The sequence below is a fragment of the Amblyomma americanum genome, chromosome 1 (assembly GCF_052857255.1).
Source record: "Amblyomma americanum isolate KBUSLIRL-KWMA chromosome 1, ASM5285725v1, whole genome shotgun sequence".
Taxonomy (NCBI): Eukaryota; Metazoa; Arthropoda; class Arachnida; order Ixodida; family Ixodidae; genus Amblyomma; species Amblyomma americanum.
Window position 1 is genome coordinate 228,031,619 of NC_135497.1, and position 18,117 is coordinate 228,049,735.

An 18,117-nucleotide genomic window follows, 5' to 3' on the forward strand; every position below is an offset into this window, starting at 1 on the left:
CAGGTGTGCCTTGAACACCGAGATGCCTTGCATAGTCTTGATGTACTTCTTGGCAATCTGCATAGCTTCTAGCCCGAAGTCTGCACGGATAGATTGAAAACTAAACATTTTGACAGTTTTGCCTGTCTGGTTCCGTTTGAAGACTTATAATAAACTGCACAACTTCAACCAAAAATTTTTAACTTTTTGCTGCGTTTTCCAATTTTTGCTGCGTTTTCGGGTGCAGCAGCCGAACAGAGTGAGCAAAAAGCAATGGGCATTTAAATTTGCTGCAGCTGAAAGAATATTCTTCTAACAAGGTGTCACTGTATATATCTTCCAAAGCCTCTGTAGCTTTTCTTGAGACAGCTGAGAGTTATTTTAGGTCAAATGAGAACCCACTTTTAATGGGAACCCTTAAAATAGAGAAAGTTGAAAAACTGACAGCATCAATCGAGCAATGATTTTGTGAGCTGCCAGCATGCCACCATGTCGCCGAAAAAACCATGCATGAGTTCCTGTTGTGCAGGCTGCATGCGATTTGCACTGCGCAAGAAAAACGAGGAATTCTCACGAAAATTGCAACAGCAGCCAAAATGTGGATCCAAAAGCATTGGAATGCGTGCAGCAGGTGCTGGTGTGAAATGATTCGTGTTTTTTTTATTTTATGCCATGTGGATGTTTGTAGATGGTTTTGTGTATGTCTGTGATAAGAGAGTAGCAATGAATATGTTTAAATATTGTCTCCGGCTTCTGCACAATGAAAGAACAAAGTGCCGTCGTGTAACTCTTTCTTTGGATTTGACTACATCACATACACTGTGTTCTTCCTGGGCGTTTCTTCACTAAGCGCCCAAGTTGCAGGATTTTCTACTGGAAAGTCTAAAAATAAATCTTGCGAGCAAGCGAGCGAGCGAGCGCGCGCGTGTGTGTGTGTGTGTGTGTGTGTGTGTGTGTGTGTGTGTGTGTGTGTGTGTGTGTGTGTTTGTGTGTGTGTGTGTGTGTGTGTGTGTGTGTGTGTGTGTGTGTGTGTGTGTGTGTGTGTGTGTGTGTGTGTGTGTGTGTGTGTGTGTGTGTGTGTGTGTGTGTGTGTGTGTGTGTGTGTGTGTGTGTGTGTGTGTGTGTGTGTGGCGAGTTCGTCAGCAGCTACGCTGTCATCGGGAATTGCTCGATATGTATATTTTTATGGCGACTGAGGAAGGAAAGAACGCCCTAGAGACAAGCAGCACCAAAATGACATAATAGTGGGGTACAGGGTTAATCGAAAGAGCTCGTTGCTGGCGGGGCTGGAAATGCCCTCACGAAAACTGCCGCGCAACGCTCCAATACAGGCTTACCTCATACACTTAGCAACGTCTACTTTTTTATGAGTAGAAGTTCAACCCCTTAAGGCAGCATCATATGCAAATGTCGTTGCTACATTCAAATTTCCGTCTACTTTCTGCTCGCATGTAGCCGCGCCAGACGCACACTTCAACTGTTGCCAGCACAAGGTGGGACCTTCGCGGTACCCTGAGATTATCAGTGACTCTAATGTCCTGGAGCTTACTTTTTTTTCTCTTTCTTGGTGCGTCTTTGTGCTCAACATGAGTCAAATCCACTCCTCCTGTCCCTTCATCTCTTTCATTTCATTTCTCCATTCTGTCTGCTATCCTTTATTTCCGCTGCCCCAGCTCAGGTGCTTCCGTATCGATGGCAGATGCCGGGCTAGCAGAAATCTTTTCCTTCCTTTTTGCTATTGTTTTAATAAAACCACTTACTACAACTAGCCCGGACCAGTACCTAACGAGGGGCCTACTGCCTTGGCCAGCGACTTATGGAGTAAGGCGGCAAGCCAGCGTCTTTTGGCAACTGGAGCACACAATTCTAATAATAATAATAATAATAATAATAATTGGTTTTGGGGGAAAGGAAATGGCGCAGTATCTGTCTCATATATCGTTGGACACCTGAACCGCGCCGTGAGGAAGGGACAAGGGAGGGAGTGAAAGAAGAAGGGAAGAAGGAGGTGCCGCAGTGGAGGGCTCCGGAATAATTTCGACCACCTGGGGATCTTTAACGTGCACTGACATCGCACAGCACACGGGCGCCTTAGCGTTTTTCCTCCATAAAAACGCAAGCCGCCGCGGTCGGGTTCGAACCTGGGGACTCCGGATCAGTAGTCGAGCGCCCTAACCACTGAGCCACCGCGGCGGGTGCACACAATTCCGCTGAAGCGAGAAGGGCGGCCTGTGTTGCTCCGACTCCCCTTAGTTGAGTTTGCCGTGAATAGTGGCATTGAAATGAAGCCGTAATCTAGAGTTGAATTTTTCAGGTTTCTTTGTGAATCGGTCGCTTTTATTTTTTTTTCCTTCATGCTTTTAACAGAAGGAAAAACTAACGTTTTTGTATACTTAGCAAATGAAATTTGTTGTTGCTATGTTGCCTTATTCAATTACAAATTTCACTGAACGGTTTATTTTTAATTCTTTCCAAGAAAAACCAACAAAAACGACAGATGTCTTGCTGAATAATCAGCAAGGTGTCGCATCGTACAATCAATCAACGTCTGTTCAACACTATTCGGAAGGAAACTCCGACCATGTGCATAATTTTCTTGCGGAACAAACCTTTAGCAAACGAGAAAATATGAACGTATTGTTTCAGACATGTCCTCAGTTGTCCGCCCCAGAAGAGTGTGGCGACGGATCGTTTGGAAAAGAAATTTCTTATTGCTGCTTGGAATCCATTACATATGGCGGAGTAATGAGAGAAAGTCATCCCAGTTAATGTTGGACAAGCGGGTGTTGACCACGCAAAAAATATTTATGTTCGGCTGATCATCCTCCGCGCTGCTGGCATACCTGAGAAACTTAGGATCTAGTAAACAGTTTTTACGTTATAACGGAAAATGTAGCATAATCCAACAGCATTCGGCGACCCTGATACTGTAAATTATGACTACGAAGGAGGCGCCAATAACCGCAGGCTCCTTTTCAGTGTAGCCAGTGAGTGGGGAACGCAGCGGCCAGTCATAACTTTTCGATCGGCGTGCATTCGCAACGACTGCATCATGTAAAAAACATTCAAAACTGGCATAACATTGCTGAAACGAGCGAAGCCACCATGCAACGTCAATTTCCAGTTTATTCCCATCATTGCTGTGGCCACGCAACCGCACAAAAGCGACGCCACATGCATAGCGCGCAGTATACGCGCCCGGCGCGTGTGACTTAACATGCCGCTGCGAGGGGGAAACGGCAGCGCGGGGTGCTACAAAGGGTGTCCTCACCCTGAAAGCCGAGGCGAGGCGAGCGGGCATCGAGGCACCCTTTGTTCCGCCATTGCGCAGCGCCGCGCCTTTCCTCAAAATGCAACTTTCAGTTTTCTCTTTCTTCTTGCCCTCTTTCCTTTATCCCTTCCTTTACGGCACGATTCGGGTGTCCACCGTGATAAATGAGACGGTTACTGTGTCATTTCGTTTCCTCAAAAACCAAACAAAACAAGTGGGCCGATGGAGTTCATAGAATTCATTTGCGTTGACAACTTTGCAAAGGCTGTTCATTTTCACGAAAGGCGCACAACCGGCTCCGTTGGTCAGTGGAGACCTCAATCTCGCTTTCATGCACATGGCGTTGGTGTAAAAAGACTGCTTTGATTGCGTTCCGCACACTGAATAGGCAGCGCGCCCTCCCTGCCACCCTGGGAGGTCGCAAGTAGTTAATGGTTGGTTTCTCGAAGTTCTTTATAGCGCTACAAAAAAAACTACGACACAGGAAGAAGTACACAGGACGGGCGCTATAGTGTCCGTTCGGTGTACTTCTTCCTGTTTCCTTGTTTTTCTTTTGTAGCGCTATAAAGAACTTCGAGCAACTATGCTTCACCAACTAGCCCCACAACGTGTTTTGTTAAGTTAATGGTTCATCGCCAGATATTGATCACCAAATGAACGCTGCGGCCGAGGTATTGCTGCAGTGCCGCATGTCAGCCACAACGCTGTCAGCGCTAATTCATTCATTCCACATCTCTCTCTCACCACGAATCAAAGCACGAATGAGGCGTCCACATATCCAGGGAGCCAGTTATGCGCCCTTCCTTTGCTCAAAGCCATCGCCGTCTAGAACATAGTCAACGCCAACGCCAATAAACACAGCGAACGCCGATATCTTTCGCTTTGTATATCCTGGAATAGCTGAGCTAATCCACATTAATTTTTTGCTCACGGCCAACGCCGACGACAGCGGCTTTTCTGCGACACGAGCTCCTGAACGCTGCTGCGTTAAAAACAACAAAAATGGCTGTGGTGTAGCTCTGGTTAATTCTAGTTGAATTGCGAAAGCTTCGTTTCCTCGGCACGTCGTCTACGCAGCGTCTCATTCCGACGCTCTCGAGAACTCATACCGGTCTCTTCCGCAGTTGAAGAGTTACTCCGGAACGTGGCACTTTTTCTAGCTGCAGCTTCGTTACGACGCTTGTCGAGTCGTGCGGCGCGTTCTTTTGGCGTCTATTGAGCGCGTTGTCTCTTCCTCGCTTCGTTCTGTCGTTGCGTCTCTTTCGCGCTCTCCATAACGACTACAATACAGTGAGGCGAAGCATATATATATATATATATATATATATATATATATATATATATATATATATATATATATATATATATATATATATATATATATATATATATATCCTCCGCGAGGTGACGCCTCCTCTCTTTACCCGAGCGGAGCACATCTGGTGGAGCGAGAGGCGGCGGCGGCGGCGTCGACGGCGGCGCCATCTGTTGGAGCGCGGCTGCGGCGTTGCTAGGCAACGGCGGCTCAGGGTCGTTCGTCGGCCACCGCATGCGGCATACGGCTGCCTACACGGCATAAGGCGCGACGAGCAGAAATGGCTCGCTGGCTGGCGTAGTAATGCAACGCTTTAACAATTGTGGTTCCTATTCAGGGTGTGAAGGTGGTTGGACAGCGAAGCGGTCAAACGACACCCAATTACCCATTGCGATGCCACTTGAATATTCACATACGTGGCCCTACAAATAGTGAAACCAAAGAAAAGTGAGATGTACTTGAGCTGTGTGCTACATGTATGCCTGATTTCAAAGGAGGTACACTGTTTGCGTTACATGTTTAGCCTGCTGTTTTTTGTTTACGACAACAACACGAATACGCAACCATTGTCTTTATCGCGAAACACACACGGGAAAAGGAACGTGCTTCGCATTGTTTGCAGGCGCCGTTATCGTATACATTATGCGATTTGCACTCCACTCGAGGGCTTCGACCGACATCAACTCCTTTCGAAGCAGCTGCAAACGAATGTTTACCGGAACGCGTACTTGGTGGCACCGCGCTTCGGAAATATTCCTTCCCTTACGGCCCGGTCTGGGTGTCCAGCGAGATATGCGAGTCAGGCGTCATTTCATTTCCTTAAAACCAATTTTCATTTCATTTTCCTTGCCTTAGGGCGAGGTTTGGGTTTTCGCCAACATATGTTTCGTTTTCTTAAATTGTCCAATGGGCAAGGCGTCGCGCCGAACGGACGGACGATAGCGTTCAGTGGACTCCTTGGAAACGCTGCAACACGCTTTCACGCACCGCTCTTAAAGACGAAGCTTAAGCGTCCTCCAATTTTTTAAATCTTTTTTTCACTTTTTTATTATTTTTAGCCAGTTATGCCGCCGCCGTTATCATATATTATACGGTTTGCACATCACATGATGGCTTCGAATCAAGTCAACCCCTTTCGGGGCAGCTGTAAACGGGCCGGACGGTGTTTCCATTGTTCACACGCGCCTTATCATTAATCATGTGGTTTTGATGCTTGTTTTGTGGTTTTTCTTTAGCCTGGCGTTTTTTGCTGACGACGACAAGAAAATTTTTTTGGACGGTAGAGGCATACAGTTTCGCTGTAAAAACAATACTGGCCACACCTACTGCCGCGTGCAGAGAGAATATATAGGAGAGAGGAAAAATCGGAAAGAACAGACGCGCGTCGCAATCACCGCGTGCTCCGGTCAGAATCCTATGGATGTGTGAAACTCAGATACCCCTTCACGTATATGCGTGTAGTTGTACTCAAGACGCTCAGCTAATGAGATCGCAGGACCCGGGTTCAATCCTGGCCGCGGCGGCAGCGGTTCGATGGAGGCGAAACGCAACATGAGCCCATGGCTGTGCAATGTGAGTGGGTTGCGGAGGTCCCCAGGTGGTCGAAATTATTTCAGAGCCCTCCACTACTACTACTGTTTCTCTCTTTGTTCTTTCTCTCTTTCACCCCTTCCATCAAAGCGTGGTTGAGGTGTCCACCGAGGTGTGAGACAGTTACTATTTCCTAAAAATCAACTTTCCGGGGCGGCCGCGTTTCGATGGAGGCTAAACGCTAAGGCGCCCGTGTGCTGTGCGCTGTCAGTGCACGCTAAATATCCCCAGGAGGTCGAAATTATTCCGTAGCCCTCCACTACGGCACCTCTTTCTTCCTTTATTCTCTCAGTCCTTCATTTATCCCTTCCCTTACGGCGCGGTTCAGGTGTCAGCCGATATGTGAGACAGATACTGCGCCATTTCCTTTCCTCAAATTCTCATTTTGTTGAAACTAAGCGCTGTACTGCGATTTAAGATAACGCATTTGGCGCCTTGCATGTGTGTCAGGAACATTGACGCAGGGGAAAGTGCAGTGCTTGCATTGGAGGTGTCTCCGTGTCCGAGCGTTGGGACGCTCGTTTGTCTATTGTATGGACGCCTGCCGTGGAACGAGCTTCTTTCCCAAGCTGCACCGCGTGGTTGCAATGCTTGCTGGGATATCCTCACGAAAGGCTATATATAGAGGAGGCGGTGGTGCGTTCTTTCAGTCGGCTGTCAACATTCCTGTAATGTTCACGATGTCAGGCGAAAATGAGCATTGCGCGAGGGACCCGCAAACCAAACAGGCTGAAACAGTTACATCGCCCGAAGAACGGTTGAAGCATCCCCTGGAACATCGGTGGAGCTTTTGGTACCACACCAACGACAGGAACCGCACTTGGCAAGAAAACCTTCTGGAGATCGCCTCGTTTGACACGGTCGAAGACTTCTGGGCTGTGTACAACCACATGAAGCGTCCCAGCGAAATAGCTCAAGGATGTGACTACTCCATGTTCAAGTACGGCATCAAGCCCATGTGGGAAGATAGCCGTAACAGGCGAGGTGGCCGTTGGTTCGTCAAGCTGGGCAAAGTCGAGGCGGCGACGGACAACTGCTGGCTCGAAATTCTCATGTGCTTGATCGGCGAGGGCTTTGACGAACGCGGCGCCGACGTGTGTGGAGCTGTGGTTCAGGTCCGGGAAAAGGCTGACAAGGTATCTGTGTGGACGGCGGACTGTCGCAGTGTGGAAAGCAACAGACAGATCAAAGAGATCATGAAGAAGAAGTTGGAAATGCATATCGGTACAAAGAGCTCTATTTATTACCAGGTCCATGATGACACGAAGACCAAGGAACGCTCCTCGAAGAAGGCCAGAGAGGCAGTTTGAGAGCTTCTAGAACACGGCGTTTTGCTGACAAGGTGTACGTCGTGTTAGGACACATGTCCAAGCACTGATTTGTTTCAAAAATAAAATCATTTTTTCTTCTTGCTTCAGTAGTTGTCTCATTGCCTAGCGATCTACAACACCCTAACTTGCATCATTAACCATAAGGCGCCCCAAAGTTTTAGCGTGATGTAGAGTTCTGCGTCTCTGGTAGCGTTCTATTGCTCGGGGCGCGTAGCGTCCCTAGACCGGTTCTTTCCACAGCGTGGGACAGGCCTATCTAGTGGCCTCCGAGCATAGCGCGGCTTAGACTTCCGCGAAAGGCGGGCATTTAGTTCGGCAGATATGAAATGCTCTCGTCTGCTATACGTGGTGAGACCGCGCGGAAGCGCTCCAGACAAGAGGGGCCAAGGTGCCACTGATGCGTCACCTGACCAGATAGTGAACAATGGTTTGGTTTAATGGGGTTTAACGTCTCGAAGCGACTCACTCTGTGAGCGGCGCCGTAGTGAAGGGCAACGGATAATTCTGACCACCTGCGGTCCTTTATCGTGCCCTGCCATCGCACAGTACACGGGGCCACTAGCATTTCGCTTACATCGAAATTCGACCGTCGCGGCCGGAATCAAACCTGCGCCGCTTTGGTCGGCGTTATTTCGACCACAGGAAAGCCAAGCCAAATCGTTATTCCGACCTGTCGTAATAACGAAAACGTTATTTTCCGGTCCAGTGTTATTTTTCACTCATGGATTATGGATTGGCTTGGCGTCATTTGTGATTTGTGGATCGCGGTCCTGCGTGCATTTAGCATCGCTTGTTTGATCGGCCTCTGGATGCTCTGGACGTGTGGGGTGGGCACATTCGTTGTGAAAAGACGCTTGTGTGCTTGCGTGGTTTGTGTGCTCGCACTTGTGTAGTGCCTGTGCCTCGTCGTAATTAATTGACCTTATGAAAATGCGCTTTCATTTCGCGTAATTTGTGGGTTGGTCGAGTAGGCATATGTGCGCTCATCCGTTTCGAACTTTCATCCTGATTTGCGCAGACTACAGACAAATTAGTAATGTGAATTCATTACAACGTGTTGCAGTGGTCATAAATATGATCAGGCACGGTGGTTCTGCAGTCCCCGAGGCATTCGCCAGTCGAAGCGAGCTACAGGGTCGTCCACCCTGAACACGCGAGTGCGTGACTGCACTCTCTGCAGGGCCACTGCGTCCGACACGGCCACTCATCGCAGCCGAGTGGTGCAGGAGACTTTGGACCTGGTAGTGGCGCTTCGCGTCATCTGCCACTTCGCTTCGATGCGCGGCCGTGTCGGACGCAGTGGCCCTCCAGAGAGCTCAACCATGCGCTCGCGTTACGACAAGAGAAGGTTCTTAGTGGCTCGTCGACAGGACCAGATGGTATTCCGATTATATTAATAAAGAAGCTTGGACCAAAATCCAAGGAAACATTAGTAGAGGTAGTGAACAAAATAGTAGTGGATGGCAAAGCCCCGAATGAATGGCGATCAAGTAGAATGAACGTCGAACGTAGAATAAACAGAGTGCTTATAAAATTTGAAAAAAATGTATCGGGGACCTATAGAGGTACAGTGGGGGCTTAGGCAAGGATGTCCTCTGTCTCCTTTGTTGTTCATGTTGTACCTGCAAGGGTTAGAGATAAAACTAGAAAGGAGCGGACTAGGGTTCAACTCTTCTTTTTTCAAGCAAGGAGAATGGATTAAACAGTCATTACCGGGACTAATGCATACGGATGATGTAGTGCTAATGGCTGACAACAAGGAAGATTTTCAGAAGTTGATAAACATTTTTGGTGCAGAGGGAGATAGATTAGGTTTCAAGTTTAGTAAGGAAAAATCTGCAGTCATGATTTTAATGATGAGGGCGGTGAGCATAGAATACAGGAGTTCACACTAGAAGTGGTGGATGAGTACACGGATTTTAGGGTGTGGATAAATAACGGCTCTGAGTATCAGACAGAGCATGAAAAATATGTAATGAATAAAGCTAGTAGGAATGCAGCTGTCATGAAACATAGAGCTCTGTGGAATTAAAATAGGTATGAAATAGTAAGAGGCATCTGGAAGGGGGTGATGGTTCCTGGCCTCACTTTTGGCAATGCGGTCCTGTGCTTGAGACCAGATGTTCAAGCAAGTTTCGAAATCAAACAACGCGGCGTAGGGAGGCTAGCTTTGGGAGCACATGGCAATACACGAAATCGGGGAATACAGGGTGATATGGGATGGGCGTCGTTCAAGACCAGAGAAGCTAGCAGTAAGATAGCATTTGAGGAGCGATTGAGAAAAATGGGGAAAAGCGGTGGGCTAGGAAAGTTTTCAGGTACATGTGCATAAGGAATGTTGACACGAAACGGAGAGAGCGAACTAGAAAATTGACAAGCAAATATCTGAACAGCAGTAAGGGGACAAGTCAGCAATTATCGATTAAGAAAAAGGTTAAAGAAACAGAGAGAGCTCTGTTGAAAACAGGGAAGCTGATGAAATTGGCACTGGGAACATACAGGATTTTTAAGCAGGAAATTGCCAAAGAAAATATCTATGATAATTGTATGGGAAGCTCTTTGTTGTTTGAGGCCAGGACGGAAGTTTTGCGGACTAAGACATATGGAGTCAGGTACCACGATATAGAAATGTGCATTGGGTGCGGAGAGGAGGAGGAAACGTCTGAACACTTGATACTTCTCTGTAAAGGGCTTCACCCTGCAGTGGAAAGCAGCTGTACTGACTCATTCAAAGCATTGGGGTTTAAGGACAGTGAAGGAAAAGTAGATTTTAAGCGGGCAGAAGTAACACAGCGAAGGTTATATGGCTAATGGCTGAAATTGAGACGAGTAAAATTTCACAAGTCATGGCTAGGTGGCTTGAAATGCCGCACGATTTTAAGAGTTCAGCCTTATCCATCCATCCATCCATTGTATTCATACTAAGGGTGGAAGGCCCTGTACATTCTAGATATAAGCGAAGGGCATGAGTCTTCGAAAGGCACTAGGTGAATATTGCCCACGTGCTAACTATTAAATTGCGTGGGGATCTTGCAAATGTTAAAGATGCTCTGCCTCGTTCGAAGTTCCTAGAATCGTTTACAAGATACCCTGTGACAATTGTAACTCAGTCTACATCAGGGAGACAGGAAATCTACCAAGGCGGCTAAGAGCACTGCAATGATTTCGGCAAGAATCAAACAGCCTCAAGTGCTGTGGCAGAACATGCGCAAATAGGGCGTGAAATTGCTTGCGATAATGTGGAAATCGTTGCCACTGAAAGAAATTCCTAAGTGTGGCTGGACCTGGAATCCTTAATAATACAGACCATGCTGAATACACTCAACAGAACAAAGGGAAGCCTTCACCAGGCCTATGCAAAATCATTGCACAGATTAGTTAAGGCTACATAAGCTTCTTCTTTCATGATCGCTCCTTTATTGTGTACAAGAAACCTGTAAGGGTTCCGAAATGTAAATCAATGTGTTCGGCATGGTCAGTGACCCAAGTTTCATTCTACCTTTAACACAAAATGGGAACTCCACGACAAAGTGTGCCCTATGCACCTAAGCTAAGAGGAGTTGAGCCCTGTTTTCACAATATATTCCACAACTGACATCAAAAAACAGATTCGGAATCCGTTTTGTGCCACTTCTCTTAAGCTGTCCTGGCTGAATCCACACACTTTTTGTGTTGGCAGAAGGCACGGGTGGCAGAAAAAACATCCCAGACAATTGGTGCACTGCAATGGTGTTCTGTGGGGATACTTCTGTCAGTAGGTCATGCTAGATGGCATTTCAATGGAGTATACCCCCCTCCCCCCCTTTAAAGCACATTCACTTGCCTGTGAGACTGAACGTCTTTTAAGAGATTAGGATACTGGGTATAATAGCGTAATAATATGAGCAGGAAATAAATTGTTAGTAAAGTTTTGTAGGGGGCTAGTTGATCGTGCATACTGAGACTGGGGAGCGCTAGATTCTAGACAATTAGGAAACAACACCATATAGGAAGACCACGAGACACGAGCGCTCAGTCTCAGTATGAAATAAATTGGTTTGTTGCAGCTTATCATGTTTTCATTCCTTGTTTGTGTCTTAACTGCTCAGACTGATATGCGTTCTTCAGATGTGAGCCAACTTTCTCAATAATAAGTCACATTGTAAGAAATGCATATAAGCAGAAGTAATCGTGAAGGCACGTTTCACTTTGCCATAAGTGTCACAAAGAGACTCAAAATTGGCAAATTCATATTGGTTGGCATCAAGGAAAAGCTTTTGTTCATTAAAAAAAATCTTACTACTGTGTCGATATTTATGTATGGCATTTGCTATTGGAATGAGGTCCTCGACATGCGCACGGCCAGCCACAATTTCATGGCACTAACCTTGTGCTTTTGTTAAGCTTTGTTGAAGTGCTGTTAAAAGAGCTGGGATCACGTCTTGGGACCAGCTTAGCGGGAACCACTGGAACTTACAGAAGCACAATGCATCCTTCAACTGGGGCCATTTGATTTTGCAGTTTAATTATTATTTTAATGTTGGATAGTTGTAATGCAGCTCTTGCTCTCTTACTATTATGAGTGGTAGACACCTTTTACGATGGCCTAAAATCTCAACTTGACAATTCAGAACTAAGGTCATGTTATACGTAACGTGTTTCAAACTGTACTTATAGATATTACAAGTTCTGAGAATAATTTTATCAGTCTTTGGCATTGGCAAAGCAGCAAAGACTAATATTCAACTTGGATCAAAATAATTATTTTACTGCACATTCTAAAATTTTCCACAATTCTTGCTGAATTTTGGAAGAGATATTAGAATGCCAAAATGTTTTAAACATTACAATAGTCCTTTGACGCCAAATTTGTTGTGACTGAATATTGATATTTCTTTTGCTTTACTCTAAATTCTTGCTTTTTTTGTTGTTGTTTTTTACCATTCGGTTTTGAACTCTACAGTCAGTCTGGTTTTCTGTTTTACAACATTTACTTATTTCCGCTTGTGCACTGATGTTCAGCTTTTCGTGAGCACTGCAATGAGCCCTACATTTTATCACGTAATGATCACATGTTTAAAGACTGTTCTTTCGTGTGATACTAATATATATTCCAATTCATTTTTTCAACATGCAAGTAATGATTGCAAGCACCTTTTTTGCCTTCATCGCTGTGATCGTCAATAACATCACGTTAAAGAAAACTGTAACTGATTTGTTGTGTTAATAATTTGTTCTGTTAAGCCATTTCTCTTAATAATGCCCTTGAGCCTTGAGAGTAAGTAAGTAAGGTGATGAAACAAAATATTTTAATACATAATTTTTTCAAATTCAAATTGAATTTTCTTCTCGTGCTAGGAGGGAGCAGCCACAAAAAGCTATTGCTCTTAGTGGCTTCATGAGGTGACCCAAAAGGCGATGACGAATGCAATGTATACACCAAAGCTCTAAATTAAAAGCATGGGCAAGCCGCCAAGGTGGCTTAGTGGTTATGGTGCTCAGCTGCTTACCTGAAAGGCGTAGGTTTGATCCTGTCCCTGTTGGCCTCATTTCAATGAAGATGGAATGCCACAGGCCTTTGTTGTGCGAGAAGTCAGTGCATGTTAAACAACCCCAGGCGATCGAAATTATCCGAAGCCCACCACTACAGTGTCCCTCACACCCTGAGTCGTTTGGGACGATAAACCCTGTAAAGCCAGGCCACAGGCAAGCGTGGGCTCGTTCAACTTGGACATAAACTGCACACACATACTCATTGCTTGCATATTGAACAGCAGAAAAGCAAGCGATCAACTGTCCTATAAACGGTACAAAAAAAGAAGTAGGTGAATGAAGAGCATTATTTAAAGACATCAGACAAATAAGCAATTCATCCATATAATTTATACAGAGGGAAAAAAGTTTGATAAATGGCACCCACTAAGCCAAAAAATAGACAAGCACTCCAATATAATCACCAGTAAACAAAATATATTAGGAGGAAAACGATGTTTCAGGCAAGTTGTTTTGAAAATTTGGGTGTAACTGCAGCACAAACATCCACATTCCAATTAACGAAGACACGCATGGATGGATGCTGCAGCAGCCGCGCATGTGTGTGTGAGAGAAAGAGAAACAGCTTTATTATGACAACACGAAGCACCATGGACATCCTGTGCCAGGGTCACCAAAGCCAACTGTTCAATATCAGCTTGTCCAAGGCTGCGGGTAATGCTGTAATTGAAAGGCAACGGGGCAGGAGGAAAGGGAACGTTCCAGGTTAGTGTAGGGATTGGTGCTAATGGGGCATGCAGGGAAGGCTCTGAGATGGTAGACGAAACAACGGCCAGGGGTGAGAGGTATATCTTAAAAATGACTGAAAAATACGAAGTTGGGGGGGTGGTGGGGGGTGGTGAGAGGTTTGTCTAGAACAGGAAGGCTACAAAAGAGATCCTCTCATGTTGGCACAAGACGATTATTGTGTCTGCTTTATGTGAATCTGGGCGCTTGTGCTGCAGTTGCATCTGAAGTATTATAGAAGCCTTTCTTAGACATAACATTGTTTTAATGCATATAAGGCATTATTATTATTGTTACTGTTATTATTGATTGCAAAAAAAAAAACTCTGCCAAGATGTCACAGATTAGCCCCTTCATGGAAGAGATAGGGTCTCGCCTTGCACAGGTGGTTTGCTGCATGATCCTGCAAGTTTAGCTAAGCACAGGAAGGCAACACGCTGGCTTATATGCACCTGACAACTCTGATGGGTCACCCAATGCATGAGCTCTTTACTGTGACATCTGTGCACAGCCTGAAGGTGCAACTGAAATTGATGTATTAATCTTCAACGTTTTACTGCATTACCACTCACAGTCCTCTGGCAGTGAAAAAGCCGGTTTTCTGTGTGCATGTGTGTGTGGATGGTAAATGAAAGTGCCTTTCCCAGATGGCATCTTCGGAAAGAGCATAGATAAGGTGAGACTGAAGATGTTTAACCATGGCACAATACAAACCATGTCATGTAAAAGCAATTCTACTTGATAGCACACTTCTTGCGAAATCACATTCCCACTGTGAATGCACTGTGATGAGTTTGACTGCAACGTTTCAGAAAGAAAAAAAAAAACTGTGTATTTGTTATGCGTGGGATAATTGTTTCTGGTACCTTTTGCTTCTTTTCATTCTTCTTTTGCAGTAATTATATAGTCTGCCTTATCTGATGTGTCTGCAATTGTCAGAATGGGAGATGAATAGGAAAGAGGTCTGGTACATTAATTTGTCAGGCATATCATGCCTTTTCATCAATGTATAGACAGGACGAGTGAAGTACATTTTATTTTGTTCTGCTCAATAAATGACCTGATTTGAAACTTTGTATTCAAGCATTGTTCCGAACATATTGATTTATGATTGATTTATACTGCAATCTGGGCATTTAAATTCTTCTACAGGGGCTGCTGTCACTTTTTGTGCTGTCTACATCATTTTTGCACTGAGCACAGGCTCATGCGACGTATATTCGTCCATACTTCATGTTTAATTGGGTAAATTTTTGCTTTACATAGTTTTCTTGCCTCAGTAGCTTTGATATCAAATGTCAAGAGCTTTCAACCTGACATCTTAATAATCAGTAAATTATTTCTACTTCTATTTAATGAGAAAAGTTCAGCTTTGTGATGTCCAAGTAATCATATGACCTATGTCCCGCATTACAATTTAATCCCTACTGTTTCTTTCTGCTTGATAAAAATTCCATACCTTTCATTGAAAATGAAATGGGTCTTATATTGCTACAGCACTTACTTGAAGGAGCTTTAAACCTATATTTTTCTGCGGTCGAGAAGGTATGATATCAGCTAGTTCTACAGCACTTACTTGAAGGAGTTTTAAACCTATTTTTTTTCTGCGGTCGAGAAGATATGATATCAGCTAGTTAAAATGAAATGTAATTTGCCTTCACTGGGTAATTGCCAACTGGATTTGCATACACGCAAGAGAGAAATCCTAAATTGAGAATTTGGCATAGTTGCAGCTCATATGAACCAAGATCACCCAGTCTCGACCAAAAACCTGTTGGCCACAGTTTTAAACAAAGAACCATAGTTGTTTGCTTACATGTGATGGCACATCTTGTCTTCCAAAGCATTAATGCTTCCAGTTAGAACTAAGTGAAACTATAATAAAGAATGAGGTGCACCTGAAACATAACGACAAATAGTTCCAGTTTGTGACTTAATAGAAGCTAAATGCTTCTGTCTTGGACCAACACTAGGTCAACTTCATAAGCATGGCAGAGTTCCAATAGTCTCCAGCTATGGAAACCACAGGGTTCTAAGTGGTCTCAGCTCGGATATGTCAGATTAAACTGGCTTCAGTTTCAGTTGGTACCAGTCAAAAGCCTGCAGGCATGCATTGCACCTGTGTTAACTGTAATCTTCGTGTGCGAGACGTGTCCTAGTTTCGATTAGTTATTCTTTTATAAGGAATAGCTCTTAAAGAGATCTCCTTTGACACCGGCTGAACTTAGAAAAACAGCAACAGGGAATAAAGTGTATATACTTTAGTGCCCGTGGCGGGAACTGCTAGAGGAGATAGCTGGGTACGCACTTGGAGGCGTGGCTGCAAGCCCTTCTGGCCCATGCGGGTTCGCCCATTTGGGCACCGTAAACTCATTGCGCTGCAGCTACGAGAATTATATTTTGAAAAATCTAAAAACTAATGTGGATATTAGTCAGCTATAATTAACCTTTCAATAAATAAGGCACATTACTATAATTGGTAAAAAATTAAATCTTATATATTAGATTACCAGCCTGCTGGTTAAATAAGTCATGTTAGTTTATTTTGATGCACTCTTTTAACACCAAAAAATCTATTTAAAAATTTAAGTTAGGCTCAGCATATATATATACCTTGCAACTGAAAACTCTCGCATGCACCTGCTGAATGGCATTTATTTTTTTGTTTTGTGCAATTCATGCCTTACTTATTTTCTTCCGTAACTACTACATATTTCACATAGCAAAAAACTAGTTCAGCTGCAGTTGTGAGTGTACATACTGGGATGCATTTCTCTAGTGATTATTTCTCTGTTGCAAGCGATCAACTTGCATCAGCTCGCCCTGTTACCCATTCTTCTGGCCAAAAGCCTTACCTTAGCTGCAGCCATATGGAATCAGCATTCTTGGGCATGTGTGACATCTGTGGTCATATCGTCCAGGTGGTGATGTACGTGATTTGTGCGCATATGGGAGGATGGCCCTATGGGGCATGTACGCCTGATATCTAAATATATGATTTTTTTTGGTATGCTAATGTGCTGAATCATATAGATGAAATTTGATATTCCAAAGATGATTTGATATCTCATTAGATATACAGCAAAACATTGCTTATTTTATTTACAGTTCCAGAGACAATATGAAGTTCAATTTTTAGCCTGCATGTACAATCTGAGTTGAGAGTTGAGTGTGCACTCGTGTTCATATATATCTATTGTTAAATGCACCAAAGCGTTGAATGCAACAGAACGTTACCGTCGCGTTTTTCATGGGATCGCGAAAAGAAACAGAACAGCCAGGAAACGTAGTAGCCAAATGTTTAGCGTGAAAAACATTGTGCAGCGCTGCCTGCAGTTTTTTATTATTGTGACATATACACCATATGCTTCTCTAGAATTAGTGTGTGGTTCTCACGATCGTTCTGCATATGTGCATAGCTTCAGAAACGCACTGCGATATGAGTCTCGGTTAGCCCGAGCAGCTGTCTGTGGAAGGGATTTAGCAGCGAAGAGGGAGCATGCCTGGAGCGTGCGAAGATGCGGTATGCATGTGCTTCTTCGCTGCTATCGCGGTGGCCGCATTAATCCCATAGAATTATCGCCTATTGGAATCTAGAAATTGTGTATTTTAAGGTGCAGGTGACAAGAATAAAGAGGATGGCAGAAACAAAATTGTCGGAGCCAACCCACGCAACCGCATTTCATACAGTGCTGTTTGTGCCGTCTGCCGCGGCATAGTTCAGTTTTTGTGCTGTCGTTCGTGCTATAGCATCGCAGTGGTGATATAGCTCTGCCAACAGACGCACAAAAAAATCACATGGTCTGTAAGCGTGTTGGCGTTGGCCTGGGTGCTTCCTTCCAGAAGACATCGAACGCAGCGGCGAACAAAAATTAAGCGCCTATATAGAGTACGTGTATAGTCTCGCTTTTTCTGGCTGGCGTCGCCATTACGCACTCATTGAACGAATTCCGGGACGTTGTAAACTACCATCGTGAGAGGACTTTCGCGACGTACGACTAGGAAACTATGCAACAATTGCATTATATAGCAGATATAGGCGATCGAGTTTCTGTTGTAGGGGCTTCTGTGGCAGCTAGACTATCTGGCTCATATGAAGAAAAAAAAAAACGTACCGGGAAAAACGCTGCAACCACGAACGTAACAGTGGGGTTTTACTGGATGTTTGTTTTGCAAAGGGAAAAATCAATCCTGCCTCTTTTCATTGCAAGGGCTAGAAGATCCCAGCTGCGGAATTCCATCTCATATCCATATCACCGTTCGCTATGCCGCATGCAAGCACCATATGATCAGTGTGTTTAGTGGTAAAACCTTTTATGCACGATCCTTCCTCAAACACACGCTCACCCAATGAACTCTCGTTGCTTCGTGCT

At 44.7% G+C, this 18,117-nt stretch overlaps 1 pseudogene; it reads left to right on the forward strand.

The window, feature by feature from the left end:
• The first annotated feature begins 6,781 nt into the window (after positions 1–6,781).
• LOC144095524 (eukaryotic translation initiation factor 4E pseudogene) lies at positions 6,782–7,485 on the forward strand (annotated as a pseudogene).
• Positions 7,486–18,117: the final 10,632 nt, after the last annotated feature.